This window comes from Cryptomeria japonica, unplaced genomic scaffold (genome assembly GCF_030272615.1).
Source record: "Cryptomeria japonica unplaced genomic scaffold, Sugi_1.0 HiC_scaffold_724, whole genome shotgun sequence".
Lineage (NCBI taxonomy): Eukaryota > Viridiplantae > Streptophyta > Pinopsida > Cupressales > Cupressaceae > Cryptomeria > Cryptomeria japonica.
The window spans coordinates 34651-57193 of NW_026729503.1; the positions used below are offsets into that span (position 1 = coordinate 34651).

General features: G+C 34.8%; 1 long non-coding RNA gene across 1 annotated transcript; it reads right to left on the reverse strand.

Moving 5' to 3' along the window:
- Positions 1 to 19219: 19219 nt before the first annotated feature.
- On the reverse strand, positions 19220 to 21836 carry LOC131872685 (uncharacterized). The gene is made up of 3 exons (XR_009370797.1): positions 21070 to 21836; positions 20545 to 20937; positions 19220 to 20441 (listed from the first exon to the last, which is right to left on the reverse strand). It is a non-coding gene; the product is annotated as an uncharacterized LOC131872685 (long non-coding RNA).
- Positions 21837 to 22543: the final 707 nt, after the last annotated feature.

Sequence of the window (22543 nt, forward strand, 5' to 3'; positions counted from 1 at the left end):
GGACAACTAAGGGTACCACTTTTTGCATATGCATGAGCATGAGTTAGACTGCAAGTTTTAAAATGCAATGAGTTTTAATATAGTTTTTTTCCAAAAAGCCATCCAATTGTTAAAAGGGTAGGTATGAAAAATATTATTTTATTTTAAAAGTGAATTAATAGTTTCAATTTTCAAAAAGTTGTTACTATAATATTCCACTAAGCTTATGCCTCCAGGCAAAATAGTGATCCAATGGTTATCTTGGGTAGGTAAGGGTTATTTTAGTATGATTTTTTCCAAATATGTCATCTAATATTGAGGAAGAGTAGGCAAAAGAAATATTATTATTATTTTTAAATCAAATCAATAGTTTCAATTATCAAAAAATTGTTTCTATAATTTTCCACTAAACTTATGCAGTGTGGCAAATTAATAATTGGATGGTTATTAAGGGTAATTTTGGTATCACTTATTTGTATCTCCAATGTCAACCCTTAGGATTGGATAAAGGTAATATTGGAATTATAGTGTATGAAGGTAACTTATTAGTACTTGTTGTATTATTGCACTCAAATTTTCTTAAGTCATTGTTATTCAATTATTCCTTGGTAACTTATTAGTACTTGTTGTATTATTGCACTCAATTTTTCTTAACTCATTATTATTCAATTGTTTCTTCACCAATAAGAATTGTGATTTTTTTTTCTTTAAAAAAAAAAATTAATTTTAAATATTTAAATTATTTATTTTTTAACTTATATACCTCGTCAATGCTTTCCATAGGCTCAAAACTTGATCCTTGGTGGTCTCATTTGGAGCCATTCAACAATTTCAATTTTCAAAAAGTTGGTTTTATCATTTTCCACTAAACTTATGTCCCTTGGAAAATTAGTAATTTTAGTAAGATTTTTTTTAATATGTAATCTAATGGTTAAGTAGGGTAGGTAAGAGAAATATTATTTTATTTCAAAAATCAATCAATAGTTTCTATTTTCAAAAGGTTGTTTTTACAAATTTTAACTAAAATTTGGCCCGTGGCAAAACAATGATCCAATAGTTATCTTGGGTAGATAAGGGAACTAAATAATTTAAAAGGAAATTACTAAGAGTAGATAGAGGTTAGGTAGAGATAATAAATAATTAAATAGATTAATAATTTTGGAATAAGCCATAATGAAGGTAAAAGAAATATTATTTTATTTTATTTTAAAAGAAAATCAATAGTTTCAATTTCCAAATATTTGTTTCCATAATTTTCCACTAAACTTATGCACCATGGAAAATTAGTGATCTAATGGTTATCTTTGGTAGGCAAGGAAAATTAGAATATTTTAAATGGAAATTACTCAAAGTAGATAGTGGGTAGGTATAGACAATAAATGTTTAAAAAGTTTAAAAAATTTGACATGATTTTTCTCAATAAGCCATCAAATAGTTAAGCTTGATTACCAATAGAAATATTATTTTAATTTAAAAGGGAATATAGTTTCAATTTTCAAGGAATTGTTAAGAAGGGTATGTAAGAGAAATACTATTTTATTTTAAGAGTGAATCATTAGTTTCAAAATTCAAAGCATTGTTTCTATAATTTTCCACTAAATTTATGTCTTGTGGCAAGTTAGTGATCCAATTATTATATTGGGTAAGTAAGGGAAATATTACTTACTTTTTATTTTTTTATAGGAGAATAAAATAATTTAGGTTTCCAAAAAAATATTTTTATTGTTTTCATTAAACTTATCCCTCATGGCAAATAAGTGATTGCATAGTTCCAAGTAATCCGTCAACATTCAAAGAGCTTCCATTATAACTTCAAAAGTGCTAGTTACAACAATATAAATTGTATGTAGATCAAGAACACTTTTAGATTTGAGGAGCTACGTCTTTATTTTGGTAGATTTTCCCCTTAGAATTCAAATCATTAGATAGTTTCAAGTGCTAAATTTCGTGTTTATATATGAGTCAAAAGGTCAATTTTTGACTTAAAAAAATGATACAGAATGATCAATTATCAAAACCAAAAACACATAACACAAATAAAGGTTGACACACATCGTGTCTCAAAATTCCATGCCAAATAGGAAAGAAACTAGTTTTGGGTGATGGGATCCATGCCTATTGGCTTGTTCAAAGGAAAGATACAAGAGAATGGGCCTAATATATTAAACATGTTCCTATCTCAGGAATTTGGTAAAATCCATAGGATTACGATCATTGGTAAAGTCTTCTAGAGATAATCATAGAATATTGCTTGAGTTGAGGTTTAGGCTTGAGGCTAGCAATGGTCCTAAAATGCACTAGGGGAGTGGAAACCAAGGAATGTGCCAAATAGAGTATGAAATTGGTCTTGCGTCATTATGGAGCATAATTTATGATGCTACATTTAGCCTTGAATTTAGTAGTCATATGAAACTTCATGCATATGCACGCTAAAGTATATAAAGAAAATGAAATTCATAATGGTGAAAAATTAGGGTTTCATCAAGGGATGTAGTATGATCATTAATGTTTTGCTTAATTACCATCACATTAGGGATAGATAGAAAATTGATAGATCTAAGCCTAATAGAGCTAGATTCTGATCTAATTCCACGCCTCCTAAATGGGGCTCTTCTTTCCCTTGAATTGAATTGAATTCAAATTAATTAAAGATTAGGATATAATGGTGGATTATTGAAGCAATTATGCATAAATAGTGAGTGTCAATCGTCAAATGGAGCCACAAAATTGGATTTGAGCACTAGATGAAGGTTTGGATCTGTTCCCAAAAAATCAACCTGAATTTTCAGGACCATGGTGGTGGACCCCTTGGTCCTCTGAAATTTTTTCCATCAAAAGGGGAACTTGTTTGTCTTTGTGAATATTGTTGATCCTCTAAAACGCAACTTTGTACCTATTCCGACACACAGTGAAAAAGAGAAAATATTTGGGAATAGGGGTTTTCCTTGGGTCAAACCTCAGTTTTGGAATTAACCATGAAATAGAATTGGAATGTAAATGAAGTAGTGTAATGAAAAGCTTTCTTTTTGAGGTAAAGACTAAAGATGAATGTAACACTAATGATGTACCTTTAATGATTTTTTTTTGTCTTCACAGGGAATTAGGGTTTCATGTAGATAGTCTTCATAAAACATAGAACATGAATTTCATCTCTAATGCTTGAATCTTGACTTTACTTCTACTCCAATGATTTATAGATGACTAATTGCTTGCTCACTTGAATTTTCTAGAGTGTAATTGAGATCTTCAATTTGTTCATTAGGTTTAAAATGAGAGGGGTAGACCTTCTTTTATACTTGCTAGTAAAAAATTAATTAAATTTTTGACACAGGACAACACGGGATCTAGGTTCCCATTCAAACTGAGTGACTATTATGAGGCCCCAAAATGGGCCCTTTTTGAGAGGGCCATGGCACTGATCCTGGACATCAAGGTCCCAAGATTAAGGGGGAGGAAAGCATAGACAATTGAAAAGTTGAGTTCGATGACTACTGTGAGTGGAATCAGAGATTCAATCAAGATTTAGAGGATGAACATGAAAGTGATTCCTAAGTGAGGATAAAATTGTAGTGGCGAGTACAATTTAGGATACTACATTTACCCCCACTTCTACGAGAGTATGAGACTAAGCATACTCATAGTAAAGTACAAAGGTTTGCATTGAAAACTTTCATCAAGGCATCAAAGAGACAAGACACACTAAGCCCCCAAGGGTCTTTCGTGTCTTACTACTTCAATATCAAGATAAAAGGGAAATTAGAGAAAAGAGAGAGAATCATGACTGCTAGCCTGCTAAGGTTCACTTGAGTCGTGAAAAAAAAAAGAATACAAAATTACAAAGAAAAAGGCTTAGTTTGCAAAGTAACTTGAGTATTGAAATATGTTATGGTATGTGCATAAAGTGAAACATTGAGCAGAGTGTATGCCCCCACGTTAAAATGATTGCACATGCTTGATAGGTAGCGATTTATTTAAGGTAGCATGAATCCAAAGACAAGCACATTACCACAATGATATGCCCACAAGAAATGGCAAATCAAAGGATAATGGTCATAAAACATAAAGCACATAAGGGCTCCACTAACTTCGGGGTCAGTATGCTCTTATTAATATTAATGTATAGCCTGAATATTTGTATTAAATTAACCTTATCCCCCAAACATAGTGGAAGCACAAGCATATTGGAAGAAGGGAATGTGTGTCTTTTGAGTCAACATGGAAGAGACCAAATGAGAGCTCAATGCTTTGCATCATCCCCAAGTAGACAACACAAGGCACAACAAACAGAAGAATTGAGATACAAATAGAAGAATGTCACAATAGAAGAATGTCACAACCGATTGAAGCGTCTTCACTGTCTTTCATGATTTTTGAACAACATATTTCTGCCATAATACACTTTTGTTATATTCTACCTTGCCAGCATAGTTTGGAGGTCTTCTATATTGTAAAGCTTTGTTAGATTATATGTTACCAGAATCATTGATAGGACTTTTGAATGGAAGAGGCCGTGATAGGATTAACTACCATTAATCCAATTTCCCCATTGTCTAAAATGCTTCCTACAATTACTATTTTTCCTTCGTCTTTGTTTACTTGGTCAACCATAATGGTAAGTATTATTTTCATGTAACTTTCACCTCACAAAGGCCTCTTTTTACTAGAATAAGTCTTCCACTAAAAGGTTCTTACACGAATTTACGAGACTCAAATTCACCCCTCCAATTATGGTCCAACAAGTTTATCTTTTCAATGATTGTTCATGCACATTTACATTCTACTTGTATTCTTTCATCTACGTTCTGAAATTGCATCTATGTTATTTCACATTGGGTTAGAATTTAAAGCAACTTGTGAGCTACAACTTTATTGCATTGTGATAGAATCTTGCCAAATAAAAAACAAGAATGGTTGCAAATTACTCAATTATAACTTTGTTATATTGTAATCACTTCTTCGAAAATTAACTTCCCTATGAAATAGTGAATTACTAATTTAGTGCAGACATATAGGATTTTCGGAAAAAACCAGAAATTAAAAACATGGTTGTCCACATCTATGTTTGCTATCATCTCTTTTCAACTTATTGGTTGTAACAAGACCTCACGCCCTCACATAGGTTGTTGGTATTCTTTGCGTGCCCAATAGATTTTGTACTTCATATTTACATTTTCTTAAGGAATCAACGTCTAAGCTATGTGTTTTCGCCAAATTTTTTTCCTTTTCTTGTTATTTAACTTTGTTAATCTATATCTTAGATTAGTTACTCTTTTCAAACATTTGTTACTCTATATCCTTCTTTCCCACCTTTATATGATTCTTTCAGTTTTTTTCTTAACTAAGGCATTAATGTATTTGTCTTCTGTCCATAATAATAGCCATGCTACCTGTATTCTGCAATGTCCTTTGTTAAATTAATGTTGTTCCTTTATAATGGTTGTTCTCATGACCTGCCCGTCAAACGACATTAGATTGGCATTCTAAATTGCATATATGCTACCTTCTTTAAATAAATCTTTATACATATGCATCTAACTCTGCGCGCACACACACACACACACACACACACATGCATGTTAGTATATATACATATACATATACATATATATGTTAACATATTTATCTATCTACATATGCACATATGTAAGTATATACTATTCTAAACTACATATATCTGACTATTTACCTATTTATCTATATATATCTATGTAGGAATATATGCATGTGTGTATGTGCATATACATATATATGCTCCTCTGTCTATGTATTTACATATGTACACATCTAACTATAAACAATTTTGAACTACATATATGTCTATATACATAAATAAGTATGTACATATTTCCTTGCATTCATCTAAACAACCACATTTATATGTACCCTTGCATAAATGCACTGCGCCATTTAAATGCACCCTTGCATACCATTTCTATACATATAAGTATGCAACCACACCCATATACACCCTTGCACAAATGCACTTGATCGAGGTGTGCCCCTTATCATTAGGCCATCCATAAAATAGAATTCCCTTCATCTTCAATTGACAGAGGAGGGTGGAGAACCATTGGAAGGGAATTGGGGTTCTACCAATTGAGGACTCTTCACTTCATTTCATATTCTTGCATCGCAAATACACTTCCAACCAAATGTGCCTCACACTCAATAGCCCTCCACTTGTTTTTTCCCCTTTAATACTTCTCATTCTAACACACCACCATTCTTGTATTTCTCTCAGATCTCCAAAGAGCCTGCTACACAAATATCTGATTTCAAAAAAGCTAGAAAGAAAGAACAAAATAGGCTTTACTATGCAAAACATAGAGAGAAATTTCTATAAAGCGGCAATACAAACGCCTTAATCAAAACATGGATTCCAATACTTTGCAGCCATTGCCAAATCTGGTTGCAACCCAGTCTACTGGTATTCCCATACCTCAAATATTGTCAAGCTCATCTGCAACCCATCCTTCAGATATGCTCCTGCCACATTCAACTGTGCTCGCCCAGTCAGTCGCACAATATGAACAACCCTACAGGCAACCTTTTCCAATTGATCAGTAGACAAATGTAACTTTTATTGCTACAACAATACCAATCTTAGACCATTTCAGATCTTCTGAATTTACAAATGCATTGGCTTCTTTCCGAACAAGAATAGATAGCTTGTCAAATCTACACATATGTACAATCTGGAAAGAAAAGTATGTTGGTATGCATGTCAAATTAACTCAACCTGACGTCATTTGCTCAAGATGCTATAATGAAAAGGGTGTTCACCGATTCTCTATTGCAAACAATATGGATATTGGCGAACAACCCATAGTTTTAAAATGACTTTCACAAGTAGAAGAAATGCTTATAGCAAGGATTGCTCCTGTTTTGCAAGTTAGCCATGCCAGGGGTGGTCAGTACAAATATATAGGACACACCATTAATTTCCCACAAGACATTTCAGAAATAGCAACTACTTTGCCACACAAATTCCAACATTTGGAGATTGTAATTATTCGAAGGACAAATCTCGAAGGAAAAAAATATGACTGTTATGTAAACAGATTCCATGCTATGGACGCATTGAATTACAAAATTCAACATGACCACTACTATAGTGATGTTATCATTGACATTGCAGCTGCTGAATTATTGCCATAAACATCTACCGATATATCTGTTTTTTTGCATGCCCTTCCAAATTGCATTGATCTACAGCCTCCTTCCCCAACACAAGAGTCATTCTATAATGATGATGAAGTTGAATTACAGACCACATCATCATTCATTCCAAAGTTGTCATGTTCAACCCCTGAACTAGATGCCATTAAAAAGATATTGCACCTAGATAAGGATGATTGAAATGTTGCAACTTGGCCCGAAATAAGTTGCTCACCCATTAATGAATACAACACCGAAGGCTTGTTCGCTATGGCTTTCCCAACATTGTTCCCAAACGGATCTGCACTGCCACTCCAACCAAGGACAAAACATGTTCACTTGCATGAATATGCTTTGCACTTGATAAGATATCATGACCAAAGACTTGGACAACATGTTAGGTTCAGATATTAGCTTTACAATCTAATAATGAGACACTGTTCCCAACAGTCAGCTTCAGTTTTCCTACGGACCAACTTAGAAGACTTCTTCCCAACTACGTTGCAAGCCTTGCCTGAACAGTTATAGGCTACACCTTCTGATCAATTACCAAACCAGTTAATGCGTTTTGCGGCTTCGCTACGAGGCACTAGAGCTTTTTGGAATAGATCACGCAAGGACCTCACATCAATGGTACGCCAATTGGGATCACCTACATTGTTCTTCACATTGAGTGCAGCCGATACAAAATGGCCAGAACTACATAAATTATTTCCAGCCAACTCCTCTTTAGAATTCCAATCCATAAATAAAAAATTTATAGAAAACATTGTCCACAATCCACATGTTATAGCGTTGTTCTTGCATTTTAGATTCACAATATTCCATGAGGAGATTATTGACAAAGTTTTGAAATCAAAAGACCATTGGTACAAATATGAATGGCAACATCGCTGCTCCACACATATACATGGCTTTCTGTGGTTGCCGAATGCACCTGATATGGACAATATAGACTGGTCTAACTATGATGATGTCCAATTAGCTAAGTCCTTTTTTGATAGGTATGTTACAACATGGAATCCTCGTAGCCAACTTGCCCGAGACAATAGACTCCACAGTACTTCACTATTTGATCCATGCATGGCTGATACAAACAAAATTCTGGCTGCTAACCCTATCTCTGATTATGAGGAACTGGTCAATGTTGTTCAACGACATACAAAATGCTCTACTCATACTTTCTTAAAAAAAAAGGCCCAACCCTCCATTGTCGATATAGGGCCCCTTGGCCCAAGCAAGATTTTTCAACGTTGATTATTGATACTGACCATAAGCCATGTTATCAACCAGCAAGAAATGACAGTCGTTTAAATATTCATAGCCCAATTATGCTAGCAATATGGCGTGCAAATGTTGATTGCCAACCTTTTTGTTCCAGAATGCCTGTTTTGCAATATATCTCCAAATATGCTTCAAAAACAGAACAAAAATCAGAAGGCTATGTTGATATGCTAAAAAAAATAGTTGCTACAACTAATACTCAAGATACCATCTTGCTAGCATACCAAAAATTCATGACGGGGATAGTTGTTGATCGGGACATTAGCGCATAGGAAAATTGACATATGTTGCAAAAGCTACCATTGATCAGTTGTAGCCACCATTTTATCCACGTTAATGTTAGTAGCAAGGTCCTCCATCGTATTACTAATCAAAATGACAATGCCAAACTTTGCAAATCTTATATTTCTACTTATATGGAAAGGCCTATTGAATTGGAAAAAGTCTCACTGATACAGCCAACACAACAATTTTCATACAATAGCCAGCGTAAGAAGCATAAATGGAAAAAACTGCAAAAACAAGCAATTGTCAATATCTACCCACAATTTAAAACCTCTCCAAATGAGGATGATGACAACTTTGAAGCCTATTGTTGGAGTGAGTTGCTCTTGTACAAACCCTTTCGTCATATTCCTGTAGATATAGGTGCATCAAAAGAACACATCATTGCAAATTGGAAGCTATTGTACATGGATGGTTGCTCACATTGGCATATTTATGGAATAGAACAAGAATGCACAACAGAGAATGATGCGAACTCTGATAATAATGATTTCTTACATTCACACAATGAAAACCAGACAAATGAAAGGTAACACCAACCTTTCCTCTCTCTTTGCACTTCGTACTTTCAATAATTTACCCCGTAAATTGTTTTCCTTTACACTCCAAACAAATCTTCTACCTTTAACTTAAATATTTCTCCACCGTACTCACTTCACACTATCTCTTCCACACACTATAAAACAATTTTTTGCACAATTTGGCTCACTTCATTTTGTCTCCTCCCCCTACAGGATGTAATCTTCACATATCATCAGCTTCTTCTTGATGATTACATATTAGATGCTTCGCTCATCATAAGTGCTTCAAAATATAGTTGACACCTTCTTGTAAAGATTTACAAAAAACAATTCAAATAATCGCCAACAATAATGTTCCAAAATTCTGTGCATAGTTCAATTTGACTCACTATAATATTCAATGTCATCTCCACTTCTGCATTCTCTTTCCTCATTTTAAATTTAACACTCTTTTTCACTTCGTAGTTTGTAAATTCCTCCCCAATTTGAGCCTCGCCTATCGGCGACCTGTTGCAGGCAGTTCTCCTGCAACTGCTAGTTCCTATTTGTCCACACCTACACGATCCAACTTGGAGGTTGCTAGTGATGGATATGACACCACCCTCGGATGCGTCTATTCTAGTTCCAAGATGGCAGTATGGATTGACCGTCGATTTTGCAATAAACGACTGCGATTGGCTAATACATCGCTATCACGTTGTACGAAAGGTCCGTTTTGGAGCCAGAATAGCCGCGACCAATTACTTCGGCCATTACAGACGTGTCTATTTTGGCTCCAAAACTGCATCGGATTGATTAACACACATGTTAGTCGCGCGTTTTACACCGTTGATTTTGCAATAAACGGCTGCGATTGACTAACACGTTGCTATCACGTTGTACACTTCCCCCACTCTCCACTAAATTATAACAATTTTTAAAATAATAAATAATAAATAAAACTTACCAATTTGTACATTTTATGCTAACATTAATATAACCATAATTAAATCTTAATCAATTATAAAAATTCATTCTCATTAAAAAAAAAAATTATAATAAATAATTTACAGCCTAAAATCTTAAACTATTGCCTTAAAATTTGGTTTATATAATATGGTCTTAAACTATCGCCTTAAAATTTGGTTGGTGGGGCTGATGGGTTTTTTCACCGAGCAAGCAAACTAGATCCTGATATATAAGTATATGCGTAATGGAACTCTCAGAAAAAGATCTCATTCGTAAAGCCATGAACAAAAATCAAATGTACATAACAGTCTTGCAATGGAGCATCTCAAGAGGCTGCAGTACAACCCCCTTATTACAACGTGAGAATGGAACTGGATAGATTTTACCATCATAATACTACTACATAAATCTGATAGACACTTAAACCATTGACTCAACTAACATGTGTTTGTGTTCATTATTTTTTACCATGATGATTGCATATTTTTTAGATTGTCGTTTTGATTAAATCTATGTTAGATGCTAAATAAAATTAGATTAACAAGTTTATTGCAAATAATTTTACACTGATTTTGTTCCAGGGAAAAATAGCTAGAGAGTAAACATGCATACAAATTGGGTATATAGCCACTCCTTCTATAAATACCACAAAATTTTCAGACATTTGATATGCATCTTTATTGTGTCTAATGCATATCAAATATACTTGCAGGGATATGACCAACACCAACAGGCCTTTGAGTATCTTCAAATCACATTAAATCCATATAAGAACTGTACTGACATTACTCCATGAGTCCTTGAAGAAATATTCACAGATTGCAAGTTGATTGCATTCAAGACGTCGTTCCTTATTTTTAATTGAATATTGATGCTTCAACTTACAAAGGCACTTAGAAAATGAATTTATGATGGTCATAAATTTATTTTTAAAAGTGTGATATTTTAAAGGGGGGAAATTCCTCAAGTTCCATTATATTATTTTCAAAGAGGCTTCAATTTAACATGGGAACTCTCATCAATATACATGAACAACATACATTCTTAGGAAGGCTTTTAACAAACTAAAAGTATGAAAGCCATGTACAAAAATAACTATCTTGCAATGAAGCATTTGTAGAACCCTTAATAGAACGTGAGAGTGGAACTGCATGGATTTTTCCATCAAAATACTGCTACATAAAGCTAATAGACACCTGGCAATAAAAAGGGTGTAAAAAATGATTCAAAACAGAAGAAGTACATCAAAAGAAGGCAAAGAGCCCAATAAAGAAAAGATTACAAAGACTTATCCTGATCAACAAGATGATCCAACTGATGAGACAATTCCAAAGAAAGTTGTCCCCTATCCTCAATAGATCACCCCTCCATAAAGACAAAAGCCCACTTAGCAAGACAATTGACAACTCCATTCCAATATCCCAAGGAGCCATTCCCCTAGCAAGGTCACATTTTGCCAAGTGAGTCTCCCTAACAGGATTCAGGATTTTCAACCACACATGTTGAGAAACAAGTTTGACATCTTGGAAAATCTACTGATTCCTCTCCTACCAGATGTGCCAAATAATAAAAGTTGGACCCAAAGACGAGGCAACTTGAAGAAAAGGAGTACCAACAGGTGTCTAGCCCAAGCGGTCCCAAAACTCAACCAAAGAAGCAACATGCCAATAGGTACGGTTCCAAGTTTCCCCACCAATAGTGTCAAATCCTCCTAGAGAATGAGCACTGAAAGAGAAGGTGGGTGACAATCTCCTCACTATTACAACAAAGAACACACATAGAGGGCCCACAAAAACCTCGCTTACATAAGTTATCCCAAGTAAGACATCGATTTTAAACCACTAGCCACAAGAAAAATTATATTTAGGCCAAGAAAACAATTCCAAACATATTTCCACCAAGGCACCTCTTCACCACCATAAATTTCATGAACCGACTTCTTATAGCCATAAGCAATTGAATATTTCCTAAATGACTCACTACCCCATGCTAATATATCTAGTCCCTCCAAGGAATTACAGTTCCAAGAAGAAAGAATATGGGCCAACTCTTGTCAAGACTCCTTAGAACCGCTCGGCGGCCACTCACTAGGACCCCTCCATCTATAGCCAAAAGCAGATCCAAAGTTCTGAATTGTCTTAATATATCCTACTGAAGTCCACCCAACAACTACAAAACTATCATAAAGAGGCTATAAATGAGAATACATATAAATAATGGTAGGATTACCATCCCAAGAATCCAACCAAAAAAGAGCCTCAGAGCCCTTGTGACAAATCCAAAAAACACCCTCTTTTATGAAGTGTGCCCCAATTTTCAAAGTATGCCAAATCATAGAGCCCCTGCCTGCCAGCTGGTATCGAGGAACATTTCAATCATGAATGGTACCCAAATACTTATAAGTAAGGATACGAGCCCACAATTGATGTCGGTTGGTACACCACCTCGAGTAAAATTTTGCCACCAAAGCCTGATTGTTCAAAACCGTTGAGAGAAGACCAATGCCACCCTCATTTTTAGGTTGGCAAACTAGCTCCCACTTAACCAAACTCCATTTAGAAGAGTGCAAGTTACCACTCCAAAGGAATTGACGAGACAAAGCATCGAATTCCTTAAGGAAATACCTTGGAGCAACCTAAACAAAACCCCTATAAATAGAAAGAGCCTGAATCACAGATTGAAGAAGAGTAACACAAGCAAAAGTAGAAAGCCACCTATGATTCTGATGGTTAACCTTTCATCGCAGCTTATCCAACAACCCTTGCCAAAAGGGTCTAGGTTGTCAACCAAAAACAATAGGAATACTCAGATAGATGAAAGGAAGAGAACCAATTTGGAACCTTAGAGTATTAGCAATTCTCCTTTGGATAGCATCGGGGGTATTGAAGAAATAGATTGAATACTTAAGCTCATTCACCTGCTTCCCTGAAGCAGCTAAATAGACATCCAACAACTTCCTAATTGACTCAACCTCCTGAAGAGGAGAAACCCCAATAAGAGTTGCATCATCCACAAACTAGAGATGTGAAAGCTTAGGAAATCCAATACCCCACCTCCACCCCCTGATCACCCCTTGAGCAACCTGAGACTTGATGAAAAGTCCCAAGCCTTCAACCATGATGATAAACAAATAAGGAGAGAGGATCACCTTGCCTCAAACCCCTTGAAGAACCAAATAATTGTGATGGCTCACCATTGATAAAAACATAGAAGGAAGAAGAGGTCACACAACTCATAATCCAACTGACCCACTGCAAATTGAAGTCAAAGGCCAAGAGAATTTGACACAAAAAGCTCCATCTAACCCTATCATAAGCTTTAGCCATGTTCAATTTGATAAACATAGACCTTTCCCTAGATGTTGCCACAGAATGAATGGCTTTAGAAGAAATAACAACCCCATTGAAAATTTGTCTGCCAACCACAAAACCTCCTTGCTCATCAGAGATTAATGAAGGAAGCCAAATTTTTAGTCTTTCAGCAATCAATTTAGTGATAATTTTATACACAACATTGCAGACAGCAATGTGTCTAAAGAACTCAAGTTGATTGGCACCCTCCTTTTTAGGAATAAGAACCAGGATGTTAGAATTCAAGTTTCGAAGCATTTGCTTGCTACTATGAGATTCTTGGATAGCTGCTAACAAATCCAAATTGATGATGTCCCAAAAATCTTGAAAAAAATCAATAGGAAAACCATCTAGGCCCAGAGCTTTGCCTTTAGCCATACCAAAAACAACCTCTTCAAGTTCTGACAAAGTCACTCGATGCATGAGAGACTCATTCATCATATTAGTGACCAAAGAGGGGATACAAGCCAAGATTTGGTTCTCCTCCATAGAAGCAGGGGGCACATCATCTAAGAAAAGGGCTGAATAAAATTGATATGCCTCACATGATATAGCCGGAAGGGAGGTCAACTGAATGCCAACCGAATTGATTAGGGAGGATATCATGCTCCTCTACCGACAAGCCTGGACAAATTAATGGAAAAAAGTATTATTATGGTCACATGCTTGAAGCCAATCATTTCGATCTTTTGGCTTCCAAAAGATCTCCTCTTGAAGCTCCCACTCTTCCAAATCCTTCAAGGCCCGAGACTCAGCAGATCCCAAAACTTCAGTGAAACCAAATTCACGAATATGCCGAGTAATAGCATCAATGCACTCCTGAGAACCTCTTTTCCTTCAAGATAGAACACACCCTGCTCCATTTCTTTAGTTGATATCTCACAAATTGCAACTCCTTAACAAAAGTATACATAGATGTACCATAGGCAGGTACCCCATCATGCCACCAACGAGCCATGAGATCATGGAGAGAAGCCTCTCGGAGCCACATTAGTTGGAACTTGAATGGAGTATTTCGATGACCACAAAAAAACCCAATAGAAAACTTAATTGGCCAATGATCAGAACCCTGCCAGCGTAGGATCTTTGAGCTAGACAACACCCTATCCCCTACCCAAAAGAAAGAGACCCAAAATATGTATAGTCTCTCAGAAATAGTATCTGCTCCACACCGCTGATGGGTCCAAGTAAAGATGCCATTAAACGGCTTGACATCAACTAGGCCCAGAAAATCTACATTATCCTGAAAGAGAATGGAGGAAGGATCCAATCTGGCCTATCCACCCCTCTTCTCAGCTAAGCTTAGGATAGAGTTAAATTCACCAGCAAGAACCCAAGGTAGGAAATGAGTACCAGACCGAATATGCCTAAGATGAGACCACAACTAGGATTTTCCTCGAATATCAATGGGAGCATAGACATTAGTAACCAGAAAAATGTCACTGGACTCCAAACTAGAGGCAACCAAGGAAAAAGAAAATTGACTAGAGAGCCACCAAAGAGGAGTAACCTTACGCGAATCCCAAAAGAGAGCTAATCTGCCTGAACAACTTGAAGAATCAATACACTGACACTGGCCATAACTGGCCGTAACACCACATTGTTGAAGCTTACTGAAACATAAGATCAACATAAAGCTTTGTCTTTTGAATGCAAAATATATATGGAAAATGAACACCCACCAAATCACGAATAGTTTTTTGATGGGAGGAGCTATTCAATCCCCGCACATTCCGAGAAAGAATAATCATTTAAGAGAATGTGGAAAGTGGGAGTCAGTAGTCTTCACCAACCCAGACTCCACTAACAAATCCCCAACTGAATGAAACTTCTCCTGATCTGTTTTACGACCTCCTTTAGGGGTTTCCAATGCACTCCTCTTATGAGGCTGCTGAAGCAAACCCAAAGCTTGAGAAGAACCTTTGCTCTTGCTAGATTTCGAAACCTTTTTGGCCAAGTCTGCCAAAACCACATCATCCTGCAAGATACTAGAATCATCAGATTTGTGTGTCTACTGACCAAGAGAAATTTCTAGAGGTAACTGGGGTGCCTGAGAAGTCGGGACATAACCATCCACCCCCTCAGTCCTTCCCAAGCCCACTGCTCTAGAAGATACTTCCATTGGAATCCCTTCCTCCAATGCCAAAACCTCAAAATGATTAAAATCCTGCTCATTCTGCCTATGCTTGAGAGACTGCTTTTGCCTCCTGCCTTTAGAACGAGGTTTAACTGGCACAAATCCATCCCCTACAGAAACTCCACAACACAGAAGAAACCCACGCCAAATCGCAGCACCCAAACACTCTCCGAGCACACCACACTGGCAGAAAACGAACATGCAGGCTGGGGTAAAACCCTAGCCCGCAAAGACGACCTTCGCACTCTCCATTCGCGTTTTTTAATGAATCAAAGCTGATAGACACTTAAACCATTGACTGAACTAACATTCTTGCGGAAAATTAAATATCTATAAAGCTATTCTCAAACTTTACCATGCAGTTCCAGTCTAACCATTTGAAACATCCCCGATTTAAAAATATAGAAAAAAGCCATCCCTTTTTTTTCCCTGCCATAACCATGTTCTCAAAATTTCAACTTTACAATTAATTGAAGTACGTTGTGTTCTCAAATTTCAGTTATTAGTTAAATATGATGTCAAAAGATCGGATCAATCTTTGTTCAAGGAAAACCCAATTTAAAGCTCTAACTATCTCTTCGAGAGGAATTAGAAGAACATTTTACTATCTCCATTGAAAATCCAAAACTTGTAGAGCGACATTACCTGTTACTTATTTAATGAGATCATAGTAAAATAAATCATGGATCACCAAATATGACAAAAGCTACTTTTGCAAATAAAAATAATATAATATTATTCTCTATTATTAAAAATCAGAAACCTAATAAAGTTTCTTGATCTTTTAAAAAAAGTTGATAAAATTTCTTATCCACTTCTTTTGTCTACTAATTCATTAGTAGAGATCCATGGTATTATTTCAGCCATCATTGTAAAATAAGACAATGATCACTACTACACAGTAGCAGTTGTTAATGCATTTAGAAAGGCTAATCTTTCAATTACAAATATTATTATTGTCATCCTCTCTTTAAAAACCTAATATAAAGAATGACGTCGTTTCTTGTTATATAAGATGAAATAACTCCAAGGTTCTCACCACTTATTTCTGCACATGAATAGACAAAGCTATATAAGTTAGTATAAATAGGTTTTATAATGCAGTGATTTTCAAATCTACTAAGAAAATGATTTAAAAATTGTTAAAACGAATTAGAAGATTGACCTTTACAGAAATCATATGATCGTGATCCAATGGAAAATCCCATCCTCTTCAACGACGTTCAGGAAACACACATTCTCTAAATGCTTTCATCTACCTAGAAAACTAACTGGGTGATGCATCTGATGAAGATGAAAAGGAAGGATAAAAGATATTTTATTAACAACAAACATCCCTCCCCTTCAACCAGATGGTACGGATGCATCATCCAATCGATTTTCTGGGCTTTTGAGCTCTTTGCAATAGTATACAGAACCACAATCTTCTTGCATCCTTTTTGTTTCCTATTTTCCATTAAGGATATGGGATTCAATAAGATATGGGATTCAATAAGAATTCATGCATGGGAAAATTAAAAGTAGAGTATAAGAATTATAATAATTCTAGGATAAAAAAATATAAATGGATGGACTGGATTCAATACAATATAAATCAGATAAAATAATCAAGAGTTAATATGAATAGGATAAAAAAATAAAAATGGATGGACTTTTTGAATTTTATTGTATATATTTTTCATTCAATATTTCAGATGTTTCTTAGCTATCCTTTATCAAATAATCAAGAGTTAAAACCTAATTTATCTATGTAATATTAGATTTGTTGTTTGCATACAAAACAACAAAAACAAAACCTAATGCCACATAGTAAGCCAAAAAGGGGAAAATGAAAGACTATCATTGTAAAGCCAAAAAGAAGGAAATAAAATATTATGATTGTAAAACGTAAAACGGAGGAAATTAACTTAGAATTCAAAGAATTCAAAGAACTATTTACTGACTTGCAAATTTATGAATCGATAAACCTCTTCTTTATAAATGCAGAGGAAATAATTTCCATTCTCAACTTCAAAATATCTATGGAAGAATTCTTAGAAAACCCATCTTTCTCTTCTTCTCCTCTTCTCCTTCCGTGTTGGGAAAATTACAGCAAATTAAAGTGTAGAAGGTCATTTCGAAGAATGAAAGATTGTAGGCCATATAGAAACTAAAAATAATATGCCCATATCAATAAGATGATATAGAAAAGAAAAGGAGACAAATGACACATTAGAGAAATTGGATGTATGGAGCAAAATAAATAGGTGAATGGTTAAATGGAAATCACCCAAAGTGGATAGTGGGTAGGTAGAGGTAATTAATGAATAAATAGTTTAATAATCTTGGTACAATTTTTTTTCCAAAAAGTCATCCAATGGTTAAGAAAGGTAGGTAAGTGAAAAATTATTTTATTTTCAAAACCAATAAATAGTTTCAATTTTCAAATTTAAGTTGTTTCTATAATTTTCCACTAAACTTATGCCAGGTGGCAAATTAGTGATCCTATGGTTATCTTGCATAATTAAGGTTAATTTTGGCATATTTTTTTCCAAAAATTCATCAAATGGTTAGGAAGCGTGAGTAAAAGAATTTTTTTTTTTAATTTTAAAAGTGAATCAATAGTTTCAATTTTCAAAAAGTCATTTCTATAATTTTCCACTAAACTTATGCCTTTGTGGAAAATCAATTATCTGATGGTTATCTTGGATAGGTAAGGATAATTTTAATATTGTTTTTCCCAAAAATCCATCTAATGGTTAAGAAGGGTAGGTAAGAGAAATATTATTTTATTTTAAAGTCAATCAATAGTTTCCATTTTCAAAATGTTGTTTCTATAATTTTCCACTAAACTTATGCCCCATGGAAAATTAGTGATCTCATGGTTATCTTGGGGGAAATTGCTATCTAGCCCTTAGCCCTTAAGATGCACCAATGTTAAAGGTTATGGATAAATTATAGTGTTTGAAGGTAACTTATTCATATCTTGGGTGGGTAAGGGTAATTTTGGTATAACTTATTCATATCTTCAATGTTAAAGTTATGCATAAATTATATTGTATGAAGCTAACTTATTATATTTCCGTTAGACTAGCACTATTGCAATCAGTTTTTCTTAACCAATAAGAATTGTGATTTTTAAGTTTCTAAATTGTAGAATTTTTTTCCTTAAATTTAATTGACTCAAAAATTTGACAGCTTTTTTTGTTTTTGATGAATAGGCATCTCTAATAAAATTATTTAATAGTACACTATCGGCAAAAAAAAAAAGGGAGATGTGAGATCACCCCTTAGGAGTCATATGGGTAGCACCCAAACATAGCACTAAAACATAAAAAAAACACAGGCAACCCCTGAAATTAGAAACAAATAAATAAAAACTGATAAGCCACTAAAGAAATAAGAATAGAAAATGGAGGTGGATCACGATCATCCTTAGGATCCCATACATTGAAGCAGGGTCAGGGTTGTTGTCCGAGAGGAACCACCCTTCTTCAGTTGTCCTCTCTTCATTCTCCTTCTCCTTCCTGGTCAGAGAAATAGCCAAAGCAAGCCAGGAGAACCCTTTGGAAGAGCCAAGCCAGGTAAAATCTCTGCTGGTATTCGACCAACTAGAACCACCAGCAGCAAGAAAATCAACACCCCTTGTACCCCACCCGGAAGCAGATCCACGACATGGCGTAGAGGCTGAGCAACACTGATTGAAGTCACTACCACTACAGGACTAGTGGTGAGAAAACTGTGCCCATGGGAGTTGTGAGCGAGGAGCAGAGGAGTTGCAACCGCACCATCGGCCCCGAGGTAGAGAGTGGTCACGAGACAGAGAGCGGTCATGGGAGGTAGAATAATCTAACAACACTCATGCCATGCCACCATACAAGGGGCATTTCCCAAATGGTCCAAGAGCATTTTCAAGTGGGCAACCTTTTTGGCAGCATCACATTATTACAATACATGCTTTAGTAAAAAGAGAGACATGAATATCAATAGAGCTGTGAGAAAATGAATTGATAGCTAAAGAGTGAATGTTGTTGAGACTATGTATTAAAATCATGAATACAGTGGGTAAACATACATACAAATCGGGTATATAGCCCCTCCTCAGTCATTTCTAGACATACCACAAAATTTTCAATCATCTGATATACATCTTTATTGTGTCTATTACCTAATGCATATCAAATATGCATGCAGGGATATGACCAACACTAACAGGCCTCAGTATCTTCAAATCACATTACTTCCATCTAAGAACTGTACTCACATTACTTCCATCTAAGAACTGTACTGGCATTACTCCATGAGTTCTTGAAGAAATATTCAGAAAGTGCAAGTTGATTGCATTCAAGACGTCATTCCTTACTTGTAACTGAATATTGATGTTTCAACTTACAAATGCACTTACATAATCAATTTATGATGGTAATAGATTTATTTTTAGAAGGGGGAATTCCTCAGGTTCCATTATATTGTTTTCAAAGAGGTTTCAATTTAACGTGGGCACTCTCATCAATATACAACAACATAAATTCTTCGGAAGGCTTTTCACAAACTAAAAGTAGTAGTGTCTTGCAATGGAGCATCTGTAGAACCCTTAATACAACATTAGAGTTGTTATGCATTTAGAAAGGCTAATGACATTTTTCCTACACATATTATTATTGTTGTTCTCTCTTAAAAACCTAATATAAAGAATGACGGTTGTTTCTTGGTCTATATATAATTAACCTCCTTTATCAAGATGTAGATGAAATAATTCCAAGGTTCTCTTCACTTCTTCTTTCTGTCCACTTTTTCTTTCTGCACACGAATAGACAAATCTATATTATTATAAATAGATTTTATATCGCAATGATTTTATAATCCAGTGAAAAAAATTGTTAAAAGGAATTTGATGATTTACCTTTGCAGAAATCTTGTCATCCAACTTATTTGATCTTGATCCAATGGAAACACCCATCCTCTTCAACGATGGTCAGGAAGCACACATGCTCTCAATGCTTTTATATACAGAGAAAACTAACTGGGTGATGCATGAGTATCATCTCGGTACAGATGAAGACGAGAAGGAAGTGGGGTTATACTTTTGACACAAGGAACGCGCCTTCCTTTTCAGCCTTCTCAGTACCAAGATGGTATTGATGCATCATCCAATTAGTTTTCCCAGCTTTTGAGTCTTTTGCAGTATACAGAATCACGATCTTCTTGCATCCTTTTCTTTTTCCAATTAGTTTTCCCAGCTTTTAAGTCTTTTGCAGTATACAGAATCACGATCTTCTTGCATCCTTTTTCTTTCCTGGATGACATTCAATATGAATCAATGCATTACAAGATTAAAAAAAATACAAATAGATGAACGGGATTCAATATAATATGAATCTAATAAAATTCATAAAAACATATAAATTTATAGATCTATTATGGATACTTGGTCCTTCTTTGTTCTCCATTTATTTTCTGCTGCTAAACCTTGTCAAATGATTGCATGAAGGATCTGGAAGCACGATGAGTAGAAACAAGGATGAGCTGGAGAATACAATGGTTGAAATGTACATAAAGATAGATTATTGGTGAGATCTAATATAAAATTAAATTTAGATTTAAAATTTGTTATCATTTCTTATGATTACATGATTCTTTAATGGTGAAAAAATTTAGTATATTTATGAATTGATAAAATATTTTTTGAGTGCTATTGTATATACTGTTCATTCAATATTTCAGATCTCTCTCAACAATCTCTCAAACAGTGAAAATCTCAAATTATCTATGTATTAGATTATTTGTTTAGAATTTTTTGTTTGCATATAAAACAAACAAAACCTAATTTCACATAATAAGCCAAAAAAAGGGGGAAAATAAAAGACTATCATTGTAAAGCCAAAAATAAGGAAATGAAAGATTATGATTATAAAGTCTAAAAAGAAGGAAAAGAACTCATTTTGAAGAGTTATTTACTGACCTGCAAATTTATGAGATAATAAACCTCTTTTATCAAAATGTAGAAGAGATCAACTTAAAAACATCTATCGAAAAATCCTTTCAAAACCCATCTTTCTCTTGTGCTCCTTTTTGTTGGAAGTGGAGACACTCTGAGAGGGGGGGGTGAATCAGAGTGTCACAATTTTGACTCAATTTTTTTTTTTGAAAAGGGCTATCTTGGATGACATTAATCACATGAGTTGTAAGTTTACCCAAATATGACAAAACATTGTAAAAACAACACTGTTAACAAAGCATGTAAAATGACCATTCAAATGATAGACAGATAATCTTTGATTTAAGATTTCTGAAAACAAGATGATTTTGCCACTTTTCACAAAACACGCAACATCTAAAAATGATTTGTACATAGTAGAGAGAAAGAAAAAATAATAAAAGATCTAAAGTATCAGAGCATGTGAAACAAAATGAGACAAGATTGGACACATAACACCATAATTTTCATGGGTGGAAAACCCTCTTGGGGTAGAAAAACCACTCGATAAAAAATTCCTTGTATTATTTCACACCAACTCAGTACACAAAATTTAGAAGCCACAAGGCCTCAAGGAGCACCAACCCCTCTTCCTTATACAACATCAAAAATTGCCAACTCAAGCTACAATCACCGGTACCTTTATGACTGCACTATGTTCTGCAGTCACAAAACTATCAATGGTTGGAACGAGTATAATAATATCTCAATCTGATTCCCACTAAAAAAAATTGCAACCATGTACACTCAATCTCTGGATAATAATAATAACTCCAACCGCAGTGGCATCAAGTACTATGCAAAACAGAGTAATAGTCTAGAACACTATGAAAAACAAAATGTCTGTCAATAATCTTCTTTTTACTAATTTTCTTATTCAAGTCTCTCTATCTCTCTCTCTCTCTGTTTTTTTCATAAAAGTCCT